Source organism: Panthera tigris, chromosome F3 (assembly GCF_018350195.1).
Source record: "Panthera tigris isolate Pti1 chromosome F3, P.tigris_Pti1_mat1.1, whole genome shotgun sequence".
Taxonomy (NCBI): Eukaryota; Metazoa; Chordata; class Mammalia; order Carnivora; family Felidae; genus Panthera; species Panthera tigris.
Window position 1 is genome coordinate 45,483,494 of NC_056678.1, and position 24,366 is coordinate 45,507,859.

Sequence of the window (24,366 nt, forward strand, 5' to 3'; positions counted from 1 at the left end):
ATCTCTGGCCCTGATAAGTCATACAAGTCCATATGTGCATCCTTTGTTTAAAACTCTGCTATGTTTGTTTGGAGCCCATGGGCAATTTACTTAATTTACCCAGCCTTTTATGCCACATTATTTATTTAAAAAAATTTTTTAACGTTTATTTATTTTTGACAGAGAGAGACAGAGCATGAGCGGGGAGGGGCAGAGAGAGAGGGAGACACAGAATCCGAAGCAGGCTCCAGGCTCTGAGCTGTCGGCACAGAGCCCTATGCGGGGCTCCAACTCACAGACCATGAGATCATGACCTGAGCCGAAATTGGACGCCCAACTGACTGAGCCACCCAGGCGCCCCTTTATATGCCACATTATTAAATGAGGGTGATATTAATCACCCTGTAAGATTTTTGTTGTGCTTTTTTTAAATGAGGACAAATTAGGTATGTCATACAATGTTTATCCGAGGATGTGGCATTTGGTGTGGACACTCCAAAATTTCATTTTTTTTTTCTACTTCAAATGTCCTCTTTATATACGATGATTGAATTTTGTGAGTGCACAAAAACTAATTTGTTCTAAAATATATAAGCATCGTAACGTATTAATAATAATATAAGACTTAACATGATGCCTAAAATATATATTTATTAGGAAATATGAGAGAATATTTTCCTCCATTATAATGTATTCAGACTTTCTGTACTTTCTACATATTTCTAATATCTGTTTCCTCTAGTTAGCTTCACTAAATTAAAAGTAGTGGTAGCATCTCCTTCTTTCAGGGTACATTTAATACTTTATACTTTACAAATACGAGTGTGTGTGTGTATACACACACATATATATTATCTATGTATATAATGTTTTTTGTTTTTTTTTTACATTTTGGTGAGATTAGTCTTAATCAGTTGCTGTTACATTATGTCATAGAGCAAGACTGTCAGTGTTTTTCCAAAATCACAATTTTTAATACATAAATTTAAGCCCCTAAAGATTCAACAGCTAATAGTTGGTGAACTGGCTGTGTTGTTCATGAATCTCACAATCTTTAAAATTACCTGTTTGGGGAAGCTGCTATATGTATAGTTTTAAAAATGTATCTTCTCTTCATCATTATTAACATTACAAAGAACTATCATTAAGCATCTGTCTACAAGAGACACATGCCAAACTGAAATAAAATTAAGCAGCTGACCCACTGTCTGTAGGGAATGTGCTCAGAATTGTTTTTCCTGTCATTGTAATGGAATTGGACTAATCTTTCCCCACGTCTGCTGTGTACCCCTCTTGATCAATAACGCACACTTCCAAGACAGCTGGGGATTGTGATTCAGCCTGTGTCTCTGTAACAAAGCAGAGGAAACTGGTGCATCGGGAATTAAGCGCATGACTTTAGCCTAATTACCAACATAATCTAACCAATGATAAGAACTCTAATTTATAATGCATTTGGCATTTCTAATTTTACACTAGTAGATTTATTTTGCACCTACTTTGTTTCAAACTTCAGTTTTTTATTTGAATATGTATGTTTGGATATTTTTATATTCTTTCATAGAGCTGTAGCATAAAGAGCTGTATTATGTTAATGGATGTTTCATGTTTTAGTCCAATGAAAACAATTCAGTATACATCCTCAGTCTTACTTCAGGAGAAAATAAATCCATTTATTGTTTAAAAATGTGACCTAGTTAAAATTATTAACATGCTTACTTAAGTCAGCACTGAATATTATATATAAGTGATGAGTGAATCACTAAATTCTACCTGAAACCAATTTTACCATATATGTTAACTGACTAGAATTTAAATTAAAAAAGTATTTGTGATATTCTTGTGAATCTTTAATACTTATTTTAGTGCTCGATGCTGAAGTTCTTGAATTCTGTTTACTGATTTAACTCTTAAGGTAAATAGCCACGTGGGAAGTGCACAGTCAGAAAATAAGTACTGAAGTTTGGAGAAAGTATTAAACCATGTTCTCGGGGCGCCTGGGTGGCTCAGTCGGTTAAGCGTCCGACTTCAGCTCAGGTCACGATCTCTCGGTCCGCGAGTTCGAGCCCCAGGTCGGGCTCTGGGCTGATGGCTCAGAGCCTGGAGCTTGCTTCCGATTCTGTGTCTCCCTCTCTCTCTGCCCCTCCCCCGTTCATGCTGTGTCTCTGTCTCAAAAATAAATAAACGTTAAAAAAAAAATTAAAAAAAAAAACCCATGTTCTAATGGTGTTATCACCACTGTGATATTTGGTTACTAGTTTTGTTTGGTCAGATTTGTTTTGCTTCATTACAAGTGAATGACAGAAAGTGCATTTGTCTGAGGATCTGACTAACAGCCCCCAGGTTTGTATTACACTAGAACATATAGAAGCCTTTTTGTTCCAACTAAATTTTGCCTAAGTGGGCAGCCAGATGTTAGGCAATTAGGATTTAGACCATCATTGAGTTATGAGGGTAATGTATAGTTATTTTCAGGCATACAAGAACTTAGAAAGTTTGCTACCTACATATTATTAAGGAAGTACTACAGAAATAAGACAAAAAAGGATAAAGGAAAAGGAAAAAAATATAGCTTATGAGAATCTGTGGAATATGAAGTAGCAACACCTTGGATGTTTCTCTGGGAAACCCTATTTTCACACTAAGTTTCATCAGAAGTGCAGTTGAAGGCTTACCCAGGCAGAGGCAGAGACACGAGTTTTAATTTTTATGGCATAGGTACCTGGCCAAGGGTGGTTTTCAATTAGAAGGTGGGGTGAAGGAGTGATTGAAAACCAAAGTGGCCATGCCACAGTAATTCTCATGTTACAGATAAGAAACAGAGGCACAGAAAGGTCAAATAAAATGATGAACCTTAGATTATCTTAGGTCCACAAGTAGTAACAAGCAGAGCTCAGATCTAGACCTAGGCAAATTTGTGCCAGAGCCCACATACTTAACCACTGTAGTATTATTTCTTTGATATTCTAGAAGTCACAAATAAAAAAATAACCTAAAAAAAATCAAAGAGAATTATGTTAATTTTCCCATTTCTATTATTGTTAATTTAAAAAAAATTTTTTTTTAACGTTTATTTATTTTTGAGACAGAGAGACAGAGCATGAATGGGGGAGGGTCAGAGAGAGGGAGACACAGAATCTGAAACAGGCTTCGGGCTCTGAGCTGTCAGCACAGGGGCCCGATGTGGGGCTCGAACTCATGGACCGCAAGATCGTGACCTGAGCCGAAGTCGGCGCTCAACCGACTGAGCCACCCAGGCGCCCCTATTATTGTTAATTTTTAAATCACTGTTTGAAGTAGCATTATACTTTAGTAAGACATTAAGATGACGAACTCTTGGGGCGCCTGGGTGGTTCAGTTGGTTGAGCATCTGATTGCGGCCCAGGTGTTTTGATTTTGCAGTCCGTGAGTTTGAGCCCCGTGTCGGGCTCTGTGGTGACAGCTCAGAGCCTGGAGCCTGCTTTGGATTCTGTGTTTCCTTCTCTCTGCACCTCCCCCCCCCCCCGCCCCCATGCTCTGTCTCTCTCTCTCTCTCTCTCTCCCTCAAAAATAAATAAACGTAAAAAATTTAGAAAAAGATGACAAACTCTTAATTTTTAGATATTTTTGATTAAGGACAGAAGAATATTTTAGCTATTGCTGTCTCTTTTGTGTGAATAATTAGTTGCCTCAAATTCAACAAGTTTCTAATCTTTTTTTTCTTTTTTAACTTTAGCAAACATAAGTAAAATACATTTAGATAAAAACACATCATATACATGACTATAATCTGTTTAAATTACTTTCATTTATCTGTTCATCCATCTCCCTTTCTGTATTTCTATGTATCTGTAGAGATGGGAATATATTCAAGTGATTGTATATGGATATAAGAATTATGCATCATGTTTTCACTGTCTTCCATATACTTTCTGCTATGGTGTCAGTCTTCATAATGAACATGTATCCTTCAAACTGTAGCAAAAATTAAGGAATGTAAAAAGTGACAACAAAATTTAGCACAAATGCCAAATGTAAAGATCACATTCAATATGATTTATGTGATTGATTTCCTTCCTTTAGTAAAGTGATTCTCATATTAAGTTTTTTAAATATCCAGATTCCCCATCTTTTTCTCCTACTTCTTCTTTGAGTCTCAATTTTTAAATTGAAGCCCTGCCTTGAACTTTTCCTGAAGGCTGTCTCAATAATGGGAGATGCGTAAACTTTGTGCTTCTCAGAGTTGGAAAAAAATGTTAAATGTTGAATGCTTCTTTAATTATCAGTGTTTCTTGGTAGATTTTCATGGTATATAAGAACAGAGTCAGTTTCCCTTTCTTACCATTTTATGCCCAGCGTCTCTGTGGTTGGAAAATACAAGATGCTTAACAGACGTTTGCAGTAGATAGACAGTAACATTCAGGGGCCAAAATTCCAAAACAGTATCTTATCAATTGGAGGTACTTAAATATATTGTAAGCTAAGTATGTTGAAACCATATATTTGGAGAGGTTCCTTTAAATACCTTCTTTTCACAATTAACTTTGCTGTGAGGTCATGGAAGGAATTAAAATCTAACAAGTGTCGGGGCACCTGGGTGGCTCAGTTGGTTAAGCGGCCGACTTCGGCTCAGGTCATGATCTCGCGGTCCGTGAGTTTGAGCCCCACATCGGGCACTGTGCTGACCGCTCAGAGCCTGGAGCCTGTTTCAGATTCTGTGTCTCCCTCTCTCTGACCCTCCCCTGTTCATGCTCTGTCTCTCTCTGTCTCAAAAAAATAAATAAACGTTAAAAAAAATTAAAAAAAAAATCTAACAAGTGTAATCTATGAAGATATTCTAGGAATGTTTTATTTCTGCCAAGGAGATATAACTGGGTAGTAAAATGTCTACAAATTTAATTAAAAAGAAATACTCTTTGAAATAATTTTTATAAATTGCATATACACACCTCATAAATAAGACTTTCAGATAAATCAGACTTTGGCTGTTAATTTTGTCTCCATATAATTTCTGAATTTACGTCTTGAGAGTTTTTCTTCCTTCAACTTTAAAATTTGTGAGAGCAAAATTATTTAATAAAATTACTGAAAATACCACCTCCTATATTGAGCTCAGAAACAAATTGATTAAATACTAGAGAGCATTGCAATACATGCACCATCATGCCGTTTTTTTCCCCGCATCATCTTTCGGGATTTTTGTTTCCTCTTTTATTTCTTTCTTTGGGTTTTTTTGGTTCCATCGCACTTTTGCTTCTCCCATCTGATCTAAATCCTGATCTTCTCCCAAAAAGTGTTCACATTCATTTATTTTGAAACAAAGAATATGCAATTGTGGGCATTAGGGTATAGGGTGAGGTATGGTCACTTTTCATGAATTACTAAATCGCAGTATATGTTGACCTCAGATTAATGGTTTATGGAGTGATTTGGTAATCTTATTTTTGCATAGACACAAGGACAATGCCCAGGAGCATAAGAACTTTCTTGAAACAATAGAAAAACTAGATTTATTATTACCTTAAAAACAACATTTCTCCCTAGAAAATGTAAAAATCTGTACAGCTCAGATATCTTAAATTCCATGGGAATATTAGGTTTTTGGCTGATACCCTGCAGGAAATGAAAATGATTATTTGGAACAATTTAATTGGTATTCATTCAATAAATACCAAAGTGCAAGTCGTGGGCTGATTTGAATACTAATGTCTGAACTATAAGCATGAAATCAAAGTGTTAGATGCTTTTAGCACAGAATGCCATTGCTAATTAAATTTTTCCAGTAACTGTGCACAGCAATAGGATTCATAGGGAGTGCACAGATATTTAAGGTTATTTATTTCTGCCACGTGACTTTTTTTCTCTGACAATATTTTATTGTACAAATTGACATTTACCAGGTGGTGACAAAGTTAACAGTCTCAGTATTTCCTTTCATTCAACTTAATGTTTTCCTTATAAAACTTGCCAAAGCTTGAAAGCTTGTGTAGTAAGTAGTCCCCTGCTAATACACAGGAGATACACTCCAAGATCCCAGTGGATTCCTAGAACTGTGGGAAGTACTGAACCCTATATATATATTTTTTTTTCCTACATACACATGCTTATGATCAAGCTTAATTTATAAATTAGGCATAGTAAAGATTAACAATAACTAATAATGAAAAGAATAATTATAACAATATATTGTAGTAGAAGTTATGTGAATGTTGTCTGTCTCAAAATATCTGATTGTACTCTACTCACCCTTCTTCTTGTGATGATGTGGGATGATAAAATGTCTATGTGATGAAATGAAGTAGGGCGAGTGGCATAGGCATTGTGATGTAACATTAGGCTATTGTTGACCTGACGTTATGACAGGATCATCTGCCCCCACTGTAGGTAGCTGAAACCCCAGAAAGCAAAACCACAGATAAGAGGGGACTGCTACATAACCAAATGTATAGTTAACATTTCAAAAGGCAAATTTTAAATAAAGTTTTAAAAAATGTTTATTTATTTTTTGAGGAAGGGAGGGAGGGCGGAGAGAGAAAAAGAGCAGGGGAGGGGCAGAGAGAGAGGGAGAGAGAATCTCAAGCAGGCTCCACTCAGCAGAGCCGGATGCAGGGCTCAAACTCACAAACCATCTAACTCACGAACCCTGAGATCAATGACCTGAGCTGAAACCAAGTGTCTGTCGCTCAACTAACCCAAGCCTTTGAAGGTGCCCCTTCAAAGACAAATTTTGAAGAGCACTAATTACAAGTGATTAGTAATTAAGATCCCTTTGTTATTATATATAGGGTCTAATTAAGTAAGCAAATCAAGTATGATTTTTCAGTCATTTTAAATAGGATAACATGAGAATCTGTATTTTAAATCCTAATTAAATGTTCAGATTTTCTTTTAGAATTGCATAACACTGAAATTATTTTGTATGGATCTGTGTCAAAGATAACACTTTAGAATGTTTTGTGGGAAGCAGGCCTCCAGTAAACTCTTAAATCTAGCATTCTTTATGAAACGTTTAGAAAAATAAACTTTTTTTCTAAAAAAAACTCCCCCAAACCCTTAAGCTAACATTGAAGCTTTTAAATTAACTGTATTTAATTCATTTACACTCTTTTAATATTTGACATGAATTTTTATCTAGTATAATTTGTCAGTGCCTATCATATTTTTCTAGTTTTGAATATTGCCTTTTTTATGAAGAAGACATTCATTAACAAAATTATATACGATGCTGCAATAAGGTAGGTGTGACCCAGTTGCAGGTTGGTACTGAGATAAGGTAGTGAGTCTCCTACTACATCTGTTTAGCTCTTACCATATCTGCCTTGGGAGCTTGGTCATGAACAACTCCATAAACCATCCAAGTGTCCAGGGTCACATCTTACTTGAATGCTTATCTGTGCTAAGAGCCGAGGTCCATGGTCATTGCTGTGAATGGTGCACTTCAAGGCCATGAATTACCTGGAGCTCTCAAGCGATCAGTGAGTGCATTCTCCTCTGGGTCAGGACAAGCTGTATATGGAGTCATGTTACCTGCTGGCTCCTTAAGAATGATGTGTGAGCAACCTTGACAAAAAAGCAATAGCTTTATAATCAATTAAAAAGATTCTCCAGTCTGTTTCAACTTGTGCTTAAACTTTTTCATTTACCATGTGCATACACGGTGGTTCATCACACAGTTATCCTATTTTCTGCCACATAGTATGGACTTCAATTTCCACTTCAATGACAACTGTTGTCACACCCAGTGACAACCAAGTTCTCTACAACTCTGTGACTGTCTTCATTTAAGATGTGCTTGCTCTGTGGTATAAATGGTAAAAATCGTAAATTGGAACTATATAGTTCTGGGTTCATATTATGACCCCACGACTAGACCTTCATATCACTGACTGTATGCTTATCCCTTTCATGCAGAGGGTAGAGCTCATGTTAAGTGTTCTTACTGCAGTAAATTTTTAAAAAACAGAAGTGATACAGTTTTGATGACAAACTGGATGTAAGGTGTGAGAGAAAGAAAAATTGAAGGATGATTTTGAGATTTGCATTTTGGGAACTGACTGAATGATAGTGCCGTGTATGAGGGTGAGGCAACCTGGAAGGCAACATAAAGAGGATGAGAAATAGAGTCCATCATAGCTGGGCTGCCTTTTAGAAACCTTAGTTAGGTATCAAATAGCCACTTGTCTATTTGGTAGTTAACATAAAAGTAAAAACTAGTGGAAATGCAGAGGGAACTTGATAAGAGTGTAATTGTAGCAGAAGATTTTAATAAAGAATCATATCTCTAAAATAGAGCCAAGAATTCTTTTTATTTTCACTTCTCCAAACATAGCCCTTCCTATACCATTCAACCCAGATGGTTGCCTATTTTTAACCGCAGTCAACGTCAGAGCTTTTATAGTACATTCTCATTATAATAAAAGCATTTTCTTACCAGCGAGCCGTCAAATCTGTGCAGAATTCATACATCCTTTTAAACCGCCACAAACTCTCTATTTTTTTCTCTTTTAAATTCCTCCTTATTTTTTCATCCTGTCTTTCCCTTCTTATTAATTCCTCTTCTTTTACCTAACTCCTTAAATTGCTTAGACACTTTTGCATTTCAACTGACTTTTAGAATCCTTATATTTGGGATCGTATATCATTGTTGTTCTCCTCACAATTTCTTATTAGTAAATGCGTCAGATTATTTCATTGTGTTATGATTTGCTTTCTTTCTTGCCCATAATCATTGCCAATGTATTTTAAAATATTTTGATTCAGAGTGTTGAGAGACTCATTTTAGCATCATCTCCTTTCTCTAGATTCATTGCTTAAGCTGGTGTATCTCCTGCTCCATGGTTATATTAACTAGCACCAAAGCTATGCAGAGGTTATATAGAATATTTCTTTTTTAAAGTTTTATTATTTATTTATTTATTTATTTATTTATTTATTTATTCATTTATTCATTCATTCATTCATTTGAGAGTGAGAGAGTACACAAGCGGGGGAAAGGGGCAGAGAGAGGGAGAGAGAGAGAAAGAGAGAGAGAGACAGTCAGTGAATATAGGGAAGAGGTGCAGGGGGAGGGAGAGAGAGAATCTCAAATAGTTACATGCTCAGTACAGAGTGTGACCCAAGACCCTGACCCTGGGATCATGACCTGAGCCGAAATCAGTAGTCAGATGCTCAACCAATTGGGCCACCCAGTAGCCCTATACAGAATATTTCTGACTACCCCTAGTAATCCAGTTCATTTGGTATTTAATACTCTTTTTTAGTTCCTGTCCATTGAGCCATATCTCTCTATATAAGTTTTTAGTATTTCTTTTTAAGATCTTGGTTTGCTAACAAATTGATTTTAAGATGTTCTAAATATATCATTTGACTTTCATATGAATTTGTCCCCTCTGGTGTGTCTGCTGCAAGGTGAAAACCACTTTTAATACCCTGCTTTACAATTATCTTTTGTATTGACAATTAAGCACCCAGTCATCTATTTTTTCAAGCCTAAAATATCCCCCAAATGCTTTAACTTTTCTCCCCAAGATATTTTGGTTTGTTTGCCTTTTACTAAATCTTTCTATTTTATAATTGTTAATTCAAACAAGACTCAGTGCTGAATGACCACCAAGATCAAGATAATTTATATAAAAGTATTTTGTAAACTATAAAATACTATTTAAACATAATGTATTTTTTATTGCCATAATTTAGAGGACAGATTTGTAGTTTAGAGAAAAAATTGTTCTTCTTAGGCTTTATTTCTCACAGGGACATATGTGTGTATACAAGTTCCTGGAGGGACCTTAGGTAAAAAGATATCTTGGCTGCGTCACCTTCTTGCATGTGACTTTAACGGATAGTCTTTCAGCTTTAATTTAGTAATTTTGTCAAATAGAGAGAGAAAACTATTGTATAAATTTCAACAAAAGGCTTGAGGTAGTTTTAAAAGCAGACATGAAATTGGGTCTTCATAATAGGAGAAGAAACAACACATCAACATAATAAGAATGAAGTATAAATCTGATAGTAAGTTTGAAGGCAGCTGAGGTAGATGGAGAAATGTAATTGTATTTAGCTCTCTTTATGGGAAGGAAGAAATCACACAAATTTCTCAATGTAATCAATATCCTCCTCTCCCACTTCCTGAAAAACTCAAGAATCTCATTCTATAGGCAGAGTGATAGACATTATATGTAAGTATAGAGACACAATAAATGTTATTTCTTATTAAAAAATTTAAATGCAAAAATAGTAATGGTTTCCTGCTTATTGGCTTAGTGTTTCATATTTGTAATTGCTAAGAATAAAGATAAGTGCTATTGGGATACTCTGTTAAATGAAATTTTGAGCTAAATGAGTCTCATGATGTGTTAAAAAAAAATAAAGGAAATAGTGTATTGATTGCGTACATTGAATTAAAAAATGCTATCGTATTGCTTAGTTAATTTTTTTCTGATGTAAAAAATACAGAATCAAAGATTTCCTTGAATGGTGGTACCTTAATTGCAATTTTAATTTCCAGTTTAATTTCTTTAAGTATAAATAACTTGATATGGTAATATTCTTAGCAGATTTTTTTTTAACGGAAGCCATGGGAGCAAAATGTGTATTAGGTAAATGTCCACACAAGTCATGTTTTCCAGTAGATTTCTTTAGTTCAGAATGTGTCTTGTCCTTCCAAAACTGTTCTTTGAACAAATATCATTGATCAGGAAAGCAGTTGCAATTTCCAGTGGAAAAAAAAGGATAATTATTTACCTAGGAGACCATTTTACACAGATAACTGGTGTATTTGACCTCATCTTATGAACAATTAAATGCACCATCAATGGAAATGTTAGCTGAGCGTGCAAAAGAATCAATCAGATACTTCTCAAGAGTGTTCTTATTCACATATGGTTATATTTGTTTATTACAGAATTATCTGGATACTATACTCTATGAAATAGACTGTGAGTAGAGTGTGAAGCAGAGTGTTCTTACTCACATATGGTTATATTTGTTTATTACAGAATTATCTAAATATTACACTCAATGAAATAGAGTGTGAGTAGAGTATGAAGCAGGCATATGTTTACTTAGCCATCTCTTAGAAAGAGGAAATTTTCCAATTGATTTTAAGCAGTGATTAAATATTATAAAAGTAAACGTGCTATCATTATTGCAAACTTTTCATGACAGATTAGTATTACATTTTAAAAGCTGGGTTCAAATAAATTATTATATAAAAATAAGAGTCACTTTTGCTCTGAGAGTAATTCCCATTCCTTACAGTGTGAAGTAACATGGGAAGCTCTATGTTCTGTTTTATTTTTAGTGACTGGTTAAATTTGGACTATTTCAGATAGAATGAGATAAAGCTTTATTTTGTGCCTTATTTAATTTCCAGAAACTGTTGACCAGAGAGAGAATATTAGGGGTTAGTTTTGTTATGTGGTAGCAACTAGCAATACATCCCTGTGGGAACATGTTAAATGAGTGTAAATCAGCTTAAATTAGTTGATATTTATTTGGTGCTCACATTTCACATGAGCAAGGATATATAAATAAGTGTTGTTGGGGTCAAGAATGTTCTGTCTTTGGGGCGCCTGGGTGGCTCAGTTGGTTGAGCGTCCGACTTCGGCTCAGGTCATGATTTCATGGGCTGTGGGTTCGAGCCCTGCGTGGGGCTCTGTGCTGACAGCTTGGAGCCTGGAGCCTGCTTCGGATTCTGTGTCTCCCCCTTCGGATTCTGTGTCTCTGACCCTCCCCCATTCATGCTCTGTGTCTCTCTCTGTCTCAAAAATAAATAAACATTAAAAAAAATTAAAAAAAAATAATGTTCTGTCTTATTTTAGGTTCTTGTAGCTGAAGTAAGAATCAAATTGACATAATAGAGATTAGCAGGAGAAAATCAAATTTAATTTAGTACGTACAGGGAATCCACATAGACATGGAAGTTCCAAAGGCAGTCAGGAAAAATGAGGTATATATGTTATCCTGAAATAAGAAGGAGTGGGAAGAGGTCTGGAACTTCAAAGGGAGAGAATGCAATTCACAGGAAAATAAAAAAAAGTGAATATATGGTAAACGAATGTTTGCCTTGCCATAGATGCGTTTTTCAGATAAAACTTATTTCTGGTAAACACTTATTTTGGGAAAGAGCCCCAATGTAGATTTTTTGTGCAGTTAAGGGAGGGGCAAAAATTTCTCTTGAGACTGTAAGGTCTCAGTTGTCTTTAGCTCAAAGTACTACATATACCAAGTGGCCCAACTTGGCTCCTACACTGTTTATCTTACTAATTTCTTGAAAAGTAAAAAAAAATAATGTGAAATATAATACTAAGTCTCAAACCTTTCCTGGAGAGATTTGGATATATACATATTTTATTTTTATGAACTCTAAGTAGGTACATATGTTTAAATGCGTAATGGAAATTAATGGTGTGTAAAGCTAATAATTTATTGGCTAGGTACTTCACTTTTAAGAACTGAATCAGGTAAAAAAGTTCAAGGAAAAAAAGAGTAAATGGCAGAGAGGCAAGAGCTCACAACTTAGAAAGTGCTTGAGGACTGAATTTTGTAGCTTTTTTACATCCATTATTTCTCTGTTCACAACTCTAACTTCACTTGGATGATTTGCATCGGTAGTGTCTTAAAGTGCTTTGTCAGTCTGGAGACTAAGAGTCTAGTGTAAATATAGTTGCTGCTTGGAGCAGGAGTAACCACTCAGGGTATCAGTAGACTTTTATTAATGAGCTCAACACTACTCCATTTGATCACATCATTCATTCTCTTGCCTAAAGTTTTTCATTTGTGTCTTCAGGATAATGTAAAATCCATGGTGTTGTATATAAAGTGATTTATAATTTGTCCCTGCCCACTTCACTGGCCTCATCTGCCCTTATTTGTCTTACTCTAAAGGCTCTCCTTTAGCCATATTGCCCTAAAGGAATGTGCTCACAGTTGGTTTTTTTAATGCAGAATTTTTCTTTGCAACTAGTAGAAGTTATATTGGACTGTTCATGACCTGATTATGAAGCCTTTCCTGTTGAGAATACCTTTTATTTTATTTTATTTTATTTTATTTTATTTTATTTTATTTTATTTTATTTTATTTTATTTTATTTTATTTTATTTTTAACGTTTATTTATTTTTGAGACAGAGAGAGACAGAGCATGAACAGGGGAGGGTCAGAGAGAGGGAGACACAGAATCTGAAACAGGCTCCAGGCTCTGATCTGTCAGCACAGAGCCCGACGCAGGGCTCGAACTCACGGACTGCGAGATCATGACCTGAGCTGAAGTCGGCCGCTTAACCGACTGAGCCACCCAGGCGCCCCAAGAATACCTTTTATTTTAAGTAAACTAATGGGTAGGACGAAGTGCAAATAAAAAGGAAAGCAAAATAGATATTGTGATTTTTTGGCTTGTTTTTGAAAATTAAATCTTAAAAAAGGAGGAAAAAGGAATATGATTCTTGGAACTATTGACCTTTTTCTATTATTCTGTTTCTGGGAATGAAGTAGAGACAGGTTTAGAAAGGATCTCTAATGTCACGGTAGAACTCAGAAAGCCAGTGTAAGTCACTGACTTTAATATTTCCAATATTCCAATATTAAACATTAACAATTTACATGAAGAATCATTTAAATGCACATGGAGGTTATGAGCATGTCTGTGGGCATGTGAGGCCCATATATACATACTGCATAAATGCATGCACACACACATATGCAGATATACACACTCTTTTTATGTCCTCATCCTCTTCTATAACATTTCACTAAATGATGTATTTTCTCATTGATCAGACCTTGGCTTTTTAATTTTATTTTATACTTTTCCACTAGGAATAAATTATATATTTTAGCTATATTTTCTGTAATCCCATAAATATTTCAGTGTAGTGTGATATATTGTCTATAACAATTAAGAGATAGTAATAAGCATGTGAAGGACTCTAGTGAGGAACCCACTCCCAGGCTATCATCAGTTCAAACATCAATATCAGAATCCTTATATATGAACAAAAGTGGAATTAAAAATATTTTCCAAGGTGTATAGTTGGCAAGAAAGTATTGTTTGGTCTTATCTGCTCTTGCATAATTGGATCATGTGAATAACCAAGCCTAACCTTGCAGGGAGTGGTCATGTGGGTCTTGAGACCCTTTCAAGAGTGTTCCCACTTAACAGAGGATTCTGTTGTCTGATTCCACCAGCCTATTAGCTGAACCTGCCCTTAGTATATTTTCACATTTTTTGTTGGTATGAACCTTTCTTTCAGTGTATTTGTTGTTATGCACAGAAAGAACAGAAACCTCTTTGATCTTACAGAACAGGAATGATTGTTTTAGGTGGCAGAATTTGCTTTATGACTTGCTCTCTCTGTTTAATGTTTGGTCACAAGGTTGTTGGGGAGTAGGGTCTGATGCCTCCACTTTCCCTCTTTACGTTGGAGGTTACAAATGAGCACCTCAAAGAACCTGATAATTGTGAGCCAACAAATTGCCTTAGGTCAGTTTTTATGGTTCTAGTTACAACTTTTATATTCAACTGTTTCTTTGACATACCCTCTTAGACTCCTCAATGTAAGTATGTCCAAAGGCAAATTTATGCTATTTCTTTTCCAAATTGTCCACATCTCTGAAATAGCAACTACTGTCCATTCTTTGGGGGCAATTCCAAAGAATGGAATCATTCTTAATGCCTCCTATTCTGTGACACAACAACAATCAACAGATCCCACGGATTTTATCTCCTTAGTATCCTGCAAATCTATCCATTTCTATTCCTCTCAGTCATCACCTTACTCATCTAAACTATCGGAACCTCTTTACAACAAGTGCTGTTATAACTGGTTTACCTATGTCCACTCTGGTTCCATTCCAAACCATTCACCGCATGGCAACCAGAGTTTCCTTTGTGAAATGTAAATATAATTGTGTGACTGCTTGCTAATGCTTGTTAAAAGTTTTCCATGGGTCTTGGGATGAACACAAAACTTCTTACTTAATATGTCCTAAATTTCCAGTACAATCAGGATTCTCCTCATCTTTTCATTTTCATCTCACATCCTTGATTTTTCCTCTGCTCAGGAGTCCTACTTTTTTTCCCTTACTATTCCCATCACACTAACCTTCTTTATCCTTATAATATTCTACCTTATTTTTCTTTGCAGAGTAGAATATGTCTTATCTTTTTTTTTAATGTTAATGTAAACATCACTTTGTCATTTATGTCCAGTCCACCTGATTAGGTCAAATTCAGGATTACAGGAGAGCATAGCAAGGCAGGGGCAAAAGGGCTCTCCTGTTAAATTTATGTATATTTAGGTTAGTCATCATTTTCTGTCTCTTTCACTGGACTCTAATTTCCACAAGGGACCAGTCATGCCAGCTTTTCCATACCACTGTCTCCCCTAGTACCTAATTCTTTGCCTACCATGTAGTAACACTTAATAAATAGGTGAATAAATTCATGTGAAACTTTTTCGAATGTATATGATCTACAATAGAGCAAAAATAAAATGATAAGCACTTTATTGGAGATTCAGGAGAGGGGGCGCCTGGGTGGCTCGGTTGGTTGAGCGTCTGACTTCAGCTCAGGTCATGATCTCACAGACCGTGAGTTCGAGCCCCGCGTCGGGCTCTGGGCTGATGGCTCGGAGCCTGGAGCCTGCTTCCGATTCTGTGTCTCCCTCTCTGTCTGCCCCTCCCCCGGTCATGCTCTGTCTCTCTCTGTCTCAAAAATAAATGTAAAAAAAAAAAAATTAAAAAAAAAAAAAAAAAAAAAGAGATTCAGGAGAGAAAAATCCTGAGTTTTCCAGGAAGCAAGAAGTGGTAAATAAAACATTTTTATCTATTAACAGGAATGTGAGATGATTAAGTACCACCTTGTCTTTATTTACTGTCTTATCAATTCTGTTTTAAAAATATGAAAATATAATAGCATTCTGCTGATGTTACAGGTTTTTATTGTTTTTTTTTTCACTTAATGGTTTCATTTCTTAACATTAGAGGCTCCTAAAATGAGAGTTACAAGAACATGATCATGATTTTACCTGATTCTTGACTAAATTTTGTCTCATTTTCATCTCGCTAATCTGTTTTACTCATCTCTCATATCCCACTGCCTTATTTCTTTGTCTACTTCCTTCACAATTCACACTAGAAAATACATTTTGTATTGAGACCCAGTACACATTTCTTACTAAATTATTATAGATGAATATGAATATATGCTCAGTGCAGCATATAACCTGAGGAACACAGAACAAAACACTACATGATTATAGTTGCATCCTTCCTACCATGAACAAAAAGACCCTACTTCCATCTGATGCATTATCATAGTAATGGCCCATAGGCTGATGCGTCTATGAGTAATTTACGAAGACTGTTCCCCAGATGCTTTTATTTTGCTTAAATCACTAATGATGAAAGGAGAGGAAATGAATTTAATGTAATTTTGTTAAAAGAAATATATTGAATCAGAATAGTAATGGACGATGTGGAATCCCTTTAATTGAAGCGTTTAATATAAGAAAGAAGACTTACCGCTCTGTTATGGTTGGTGTAGCCTTAGATAATTTCTGTCTCATATCCTGGTGATCTTTCTTTTACTAGGTGAGTCAGAAAAAAATATTTTAAAATATGTAAGTTAACATGTTAGCTTTTTCCTAATGGAAGAATATTTAGTTAAAGTGAAAATTTCAAAATTAATACATTGTATTAGCTTTTTTATTACCAAGAATATTTATAACCTTAATGCTTGATATGGTATATATTCTGGCTCTATGCATTTAGTGCAAAATGGGGCATAATCCTTTTTGTGTGTGTATTAATGTGGTTATGGCTTTTTTATATAAGTGTTTGAATAGTTTCTTTAAAATTATTCTTAATGAGATTTAACAGTATTTTAGTTAAGAAAAAAGAATTTTAAATTCTTTTTAATGAGATACAATTTGGAGTCCTCCTTTCCATATGGCATGCTCAATTTGGTGATGCACATTTCAAATAATCACAGCATTTATGAAAAAATTTGTCCTATTCTCTTAGCTTCTTTGTCAGCAGAGAGAGGAAGCTTCTCTGCTTATCCAGTACTCAGTATGACCGCTGTTGTCCTGTATTTCTAAACTTTGTCAGGTATGTTCAAAGTTTAGATTTGTAGGAAGTCAGCAAAGACCAAGGAATGATGATTGAGGCTTATTTATTCTTGTGGATCTAAGGAAGGAATGGTAGGTCATTTGAAACTGCATGTTTACAGATTTGTTAGCAGTCTTAAATTGTGATTAAGATAGAGATGGAGCACTTTGAAAATTATATGTTTTGATTTCCATTAAGAAAAAGTAAACAAAAAACCAAAAAAAAGAAAGAAAAGAAAAAAGAAAAAACCTCAGGGCCTGACAGTTTCATTGTTAAATTCCTTCAAGGAACAGTTAATCCAGGGCGATATAATTCAGGGCATGGACAAAGATAAAAAATTACCCAAATCATTTAATTATTAAGCTAAACTGATTCTAAAATACTGAGACAAAGCACAAACTGTGAGCTAATGTTCTCCTAGTTGAGTTAATAAGACCCTAATCCTTTGAGATACTCTGTCAAAACTAAGAATTTTGGCAGGTGTGTTTCGTTAATCTTATGAAAATTATTCTACTCTTGGAGATCCACAATAAACATTAACTCATTAAAATGATCTGGAAAGTCCTTTACGAAATAAATAAATATGTTTAACCTAGAGTTGCCAATTTTTTTTTTTTTTCTGATAAATACGGGTTTAATGATACATTGTTCTTCACACAGATGGCTACAGAGGGTTTATAATCCGGGCTATATAGCCATGCAACACAGACCAATTAGCTGAGTGGCTTACTAGATACAGTGCTAGATTGGCTTTTCAAGGAACATATGTTGAGATACAGAAATATATACCAAGGTCACTTTCAAGAGATAGATATAAAATTCCTATAGTAGTAAATTGACAAACTAAAAACAGAAGTTTACATTAGAAACTAAATCAAAACAAAATAAAATATCAAACAAGCAAAAGGGCACTTACTAAATGTTAATTACCTTAATGATATATAGGAGTAGAATAATATTAATAACATCATATATATCCTCTATCATTTGTCTAGTAATAGAAAGTACGTATTATAATAAATTCAACCTCTTAAAAAATTAAATAATTTTCTCCTCTCTCCACCTGCAAAGTTTTCCCTAATATTTTTTACCTTATAACTTTTTATCCATTGCCTTTATCTTCTGATATCTATAGGTCATACTGGAAAATCTACAAACATTGGTTGAAAATCAAATAAAACATTATACCTCTCAAAAACTGTATTTGTTTCATATGGTTTGAGTCATGTACTCAATCTCTTATCCTTATTGATTGTGAAAGTTTTAGATGACATGTAATTCCCAAGGGTATTTTTCTGTTTTTCTGTATATTTAGAGTGTTTGTGGTAATCAAGTTCTGAGCAGTTATTTAAGGATGTATTTTGTCTTCTAGTCTGCATAGTTTAAGTGCTTAGCCACTTTGATTCAGAAAATCTTGCCAAGGTACCATGCCATAAAATTCCTTAAGGATTTTTATTCTGTAACAGTCATTTTTATTTTATTTTTTATTCTTTTCGAGAAAGTGAGCAAGCAGGGGTGGGTCAGAGAAAGAGAGGGAGAGAGAGAGAGAATCCCAATCAGGCTGCACATTGTCAGCACAGAGCCGGACTTGGGGCTCCAAGTCACGAACTGAGAGATGATATAACCTGAGCCAAAACCAAGAGTCAGGTGCTCAACCAACTGAGCCACCTAGGTGCCCCAAAAGTGATTTTTAAAACAGATATCATCACAAATGGGTATTCATAAAACTATATCACATTAAGGTAGAAATGGCTCTGTGAAAGTTTTGAAAGTCCAGTTTAAGCTATTGTGAATATCAACCACAATTATGCAAAAACATAAACACATGCATGACAAAAATTCTCTACTTTACAAAATGCATAGTTTCAAAAATAGGTGTATTTAATCTTCGTAAAATAGAAAACCTATAAGTTATATATAATTAAATATCTATTTAAATAACAGCGAATATGGGGATGCCTGGGTGGCTCAGTCAGTTAAGCGCTTGACGTCGGCTCGGGTCATGATCTCAAGATTCGTGAGTTTGAACCCCGCATGGGGCTTTGTGCTCACAGCTCAGAGCCTGGAGCCTGCTTTTTATTCTGTGTCTTCCTTGCTTTTTCTACCCCTCCCCTGCTTGCTTGCTCATACATGCGCACATTCTCTCTCAAAAATAAATAAACAAAAAAGAATGGTGAATATGAATGTATGTGTAAAAATAATATAAGAAGAGCAAATTTTGTTCGTATTTTCCCCCCTAAATACTAACATTTTAACATTCAAATCATGAATATTCCCATATGATGATATACTTAGTAGTTACCCAGGTCAGTGAGTTAACTATATAAATAAATACATATTTTATACACACACACACACACACACACACACACACACACACACACACATATACACACACACACACACACACACACATATATATATATATATATATGCAGGCTTACATAATTGTATGAAAATTCTTTCATTCAGGCAATCTCAGAGATAACTTGTCCTTTTTAAAACATGTCACTAGCCTGTTATTGACATTTTGGCCGAGAAATAGTGCTTAATCTTTTTTTTATCTTGACTGCATTACCAAGAATTGGTTGTCAGTTTCCGTAAATGATGATAGTGAACCCTCCAAAGGTCAGCTAATATCAGCATGACTCTGGTCTTTGTAAATAGTTAAATATTATGAGTTTATTTTGCAAATTGCCTAACTTTTCTTTTTGGTAAGTTGAGAGTTGCAGGTTTGAGAAAAGATTGGACAAGATTACAGCTACTCTTATTAATTCATGGATGATTGTTTGCTGCTAATAACTCTGTTACTAACTCCATAGTAAAGAGGAACAGACATGCTACTTTCTCAACCCGTCTCTTTCCCCATAGTCTATGCATATACTGTGTTTATTTTTAATGTTTATTGATTTTGGGAGGGGGCGAGAGAGAGAGAGAAAGAGAGAGAGAGAGGCAGACAGAGACAGACTGCAGGAAGTGGCAGAGAGGCAGGGAGCAAAGGAGAGAGAGACTCCCAAGCAGTCTCCATGCTATCAGTGCAGAGCCCCACGTAGGGCTTGATCTCACGAACTGTGAGATCATGACCTGAGCCAAAATCAAGAGTCTGATGCTTAACCAACTGAGCCACCCAGGCACGCCATGCACTGACTATATTGCTCTAATAGTACATTTATTTTTTTGTCAAGTGAAAAACAAAGGCTTTATATCTGTTTTGTGTAGATAGTTGATTCTTATATTTGACTCATTTTTGTGCTTTAGTTCTTTTATGCTGGGCTGGAATTTAAATAAATACATTACTAAATAAATAAATAAATAAAAACTGAATTCATTGAGCATTATTATGTGTCAGGCATTTCAGTGAGCATTATTAGTTCATTTTATTCCCTTAAGAACCAAATGAAGAAGTTAATATTATTACATTTACTTTCCAGTTGAGGATAAGGTTTAAAAAGATTAAGTAATTTACCTAAGTTAGCATTAATCGAGTTATAAGTTAAATGTTTGATTATTAATTTATGGTATGATTATTAGCAATATTATAAAGTTGGGGTTAAAATCATTCACTTTAGATTTAGAAGCTCTTTTATGTAGTTGGCGGTGTTGTATTCATATCTACATCTCTATTATAGAGTACAATGCTTTATTTTAGTAAACCATCCATAAATGTATTTGTATGAATACACATGACTTACCTTTATGAGTAAGGTTACCTTTTTTCTGTTATGAAACATTTAAGTTTTATAGCACCTATTGGTTTTATATAAACCAGTTTGTTTCTTATTTAAAATTTACAGGTATTTTTAAGAACATAGAAATTTTAAGAAAATCATATTAATTTGCATTTTTCCATTTCAAAATCAATGAGTATAAATGAATATGAGTAATTTTTATGTGGATTAACTAAACAAAGATAAATTGAACATGGTGTGACATTGTTTTATTTTTTCCATCTGAAATTGGAATAAAATATTTAATTTCAAATGTTCAGGCAGACAATACAGGATAATAAGCAAAATTTGTGTTACAATTAGATATCCACTAAAATTCTAAGCAAGACTTTTTGGTTTTAATGTTACGGCCCAGTCACAAAACAATTTTAAATTTGATTACTATAAAATTTAAAGGCAGGAGTGTTTATTTACATCTATCAGCTATGCTTATTTAGTTTTAAATTCTGCATTATTAAATTCTTCCACCACTTTCAATTCAAGATATAATTTAAATAGTTTAACTGAATCTTTGACTGACTGAAAAGATGTATCTCTTATGATAAGGCAAAATAGGATATTTTTATTACCAGTGTGGACTATTTGAGCACATTCTTAGATTTAGTTTATCAGAAAATCTGCACCCATCATTAAAATCACTTCTGGGTACAGGCACAAAATAATAATTAACTGAAATTCATCAACTATGATCAGGGAGAAGAGGCAGTTTTTGTTTAATAAGAGCTCCAAAGACATATATAAATGAAGTAAGATAACAATCTATATTAAAATGGTTATAATCACTAAATGGTTTCAGATCCTTAGCTAGCATGTTGTAGCATTCATAGTTCTTGGAAAAATAGCTAATATATAAATAAAATATTAATGTTTATGAATAATGCAAATCAAAAGTATGTCAATGCTGTATTAGCCTTAAGAATTATATGATAAAGTAACAATAAACTATCTGTGTATCTATCTATCCTGAAGATACACTTTTTTTCTTTAATTGAAGTACAGTTGACACTGAAGATATACGTCTTTCATTCCTTCATAAAAGGAGCTGAATTACTGTTTGGAAAGATAGCTTAAATGAATGATCCAAAATTATTTTTTAGTTGAGTGATTGACATAGAACACTAATATACATTTTTATATTTCTTAACTTCAAAATATTCCTAGATGTGCTACTATAACCAAAATAGATTATAATAAGTTGGCAGATACTCTTAACATTCTCCACATGTTCCATATAGATACTCCATAACTGGTATCAGGAAATGATGCTATAGCCAAATAATATGATGAGAATAGTCCAGTTTCTGCCTCGTATTAAACGACTCCACATCTTAGTTTTTTCTTTTATAAAATTATGATGTGGAACGATAATTTTCAAAATACTTTTTAAATCTAATTTTTATGATTCGGTGAGGAGGTTTGAGAGCCTTTTTTCTTTTTTTTTCCTTTTTGCTTAAATAATGTGAATGTTCTTTCTTTAGAATTTGTTAAGATTGTGCAAATTTCTGCAAAATTCCCTTTAAACTGTTTCTACCCTTCAAGTAACATGATTCTTCTAAATAAATACAAGAGAGCAAAAAGGAAGTAGTTTCAAAAGTTAACGTGACAGTGACATTGGAGTCCAGAATGTATAGTTATTTTAGGCTGATTTCTCTCTAATATCGAGAGTAGTTTCTTTCATAAATCATAAGCTAGACACTTTCCATATTATGAAAAGTTCTATAACCAACATGGTTGAGTTTAGTATTAAAGTATGTAATATTCATGAACAGTGGCAAGAGTGTGATTTTGGGTAAAGTCTTTGATTAGGAAATAGTTAAATGTAGCAAATAATTCAATAACTCAGATAGTTTTAAACATGTTAGTGACATAGAGAGTTTAGAATGTAATGAGAATAAATATAAGTTTTATAAATACAAGTCAATTTCCAAATTTCAAATTTCCAATTCTTCATTTATCATATTATTTAAGTAGTACTACTAACTGAAACAAATGCTGGAATTACGAATACTAATTACTAGGGAGAGTAAAACCCAATTCTCTTGTTTATAGAACTTGAATATTTCAAGTGATATTGATTAAAAGGTGGTGGGAAAGTCCATAGATTTATGGAATATTGCATTTGCCTCCCTTGACAAAGAAGTATTTCGTCTTGCCACTTACATTAGATTCCACAGTTAAGTCAGTGGCCATATAAAGATTTTGGATGCTTTTTAAAAATTAATAAATTGTATTTAGTTTATATCTGAAGAGGTTAAAAGGCTTGGTGATTTAAATATGGCAGTAGAGGTCCATGAACGTTATTATGTGCTTAGCAATATTTTAGGTGCTCAGACAACATGGATAAAGAAAGCACTTGGCCTCCAATCATATAGAGGATTATAGACAGTGGACACCAAACCCAACAAATGATTAAAACTTTTTCTTTTTTTTTTTTTTTGAGTTTTTTTAAATTTTATCATTTTTTAAATTTACGTCCAAATTAGCATATAGTGCAACAATAATTTCCGGAGTACATTCCTTAATGCCCCTTCCTCATTTAGCCTATCCCCCCTCCCACACCCCTTCCAGTAACCCTCTCTTTGTTCTCCATATTTATGAGTCTCTTCTGTTTTGTCCTCCTCCCTGTTTTCATATCATTTTTGTTTCCCTTCCCTTATGTTCATCTGTTTTGTCTCTTGAAGTCCTCATATAAGTGGAGTCATATGATATTTGTCTTTCTCTGACTAATTTCACTTAGAATAATACCCTCCAGTTCCATTACATAGTTGCAAATGGCAAGATTTCATTCTTTTTGGTTGCTGAGTAATACTCCATTATATATATATTTATATATATTATACATATAATATATATAAATATATATATATTATATATATATAATATATATATACCACATCTTCTTTATCCGTTCTCCATCAGTGGACATTTGGGCTTTTTCATACTTTGGCTATTGTTGATAGTCCTGCTATAAATATGGGGGTGCATGTGTCCCTTCAAAACAGCACACCTGTATCCTGTGGATAAATGCCTAGTAGTGGAATTGCTGGGTCATAGGATAGTTCTATTTTTAGTTTTTTGAAGAACCTCCGTACTGTTTTCCGGAGTAGCTGCACCAGCTTCCATTCCCACCAACAATGCAAAAGACATCCTCTTTGTCCACATCCTCGCCAACATCTGTTGTTGCCTGAGTTGTTAATGTTAGCCATCTGACAGGTGTAAGGTGGTGTCTCATTGTAGTTTTGATTTGTATTTCCCAGATGATGAGTAATGTTGGGTGTTTTTTCCTGTGTCGGTTGTCCATCTGGATGACTTCTTTGGAGAAGTGTCTATTCATGTCTTTTGCTCATTTCTTCACTGGATTATTTGTTTTTTGGGTGTTGAGTTTGATAAGTTCTTTACAGATTTTGGATACTAATCCTTTATCTGATATGTCGTTTGCAAATATCTTCTCCTGTTCTGTCGGTTGCCTTTTAGTTTTGCTGATTGTTTTCTTCCTGTGCGGAAGGTTTTTATTTTGATGAGGTCCCAGTAGTTCATTTTTGCTTTTGTTTCCCTTGCCTCTGGAGACA

General features: G+C 34.3%; 1 protein-coding gene and 1 long non-coding RNA gene across 6 annotated transcripts in view; one reads left to right on the forward strand and one right to left on the reverse strand.

The window, feature by feature from the left end:
- LOC122235866 overlaps positions 1 to 6,270 on the reverse strand; it is a 44,543-nt gene extending 38,273 nt beyond the window's left edge. For all 3 annotated transcript variants that reach the window (XR_006213958.1, XR_006213959.1, XR_006213960.1), the window contains exon 1: positions 6,205 to 6,270. This is a non-coding gene — a long non-coding RNA (uncharacterized LOC122235866). The remainder of the gene's footprint in view (positions 1 to 6,204) is intronic.
- The window catches only part of KCNT2 (potassium sodium-activated channel subfamily T member 2), a 360,405-nt gene that overhangs the window by 135,992 nt on the left and 200,047 nt on the right, over positions 1 to 24,366 (forward strand). The gene's annotated exons all lie outside the window — the stretch shown is intronic.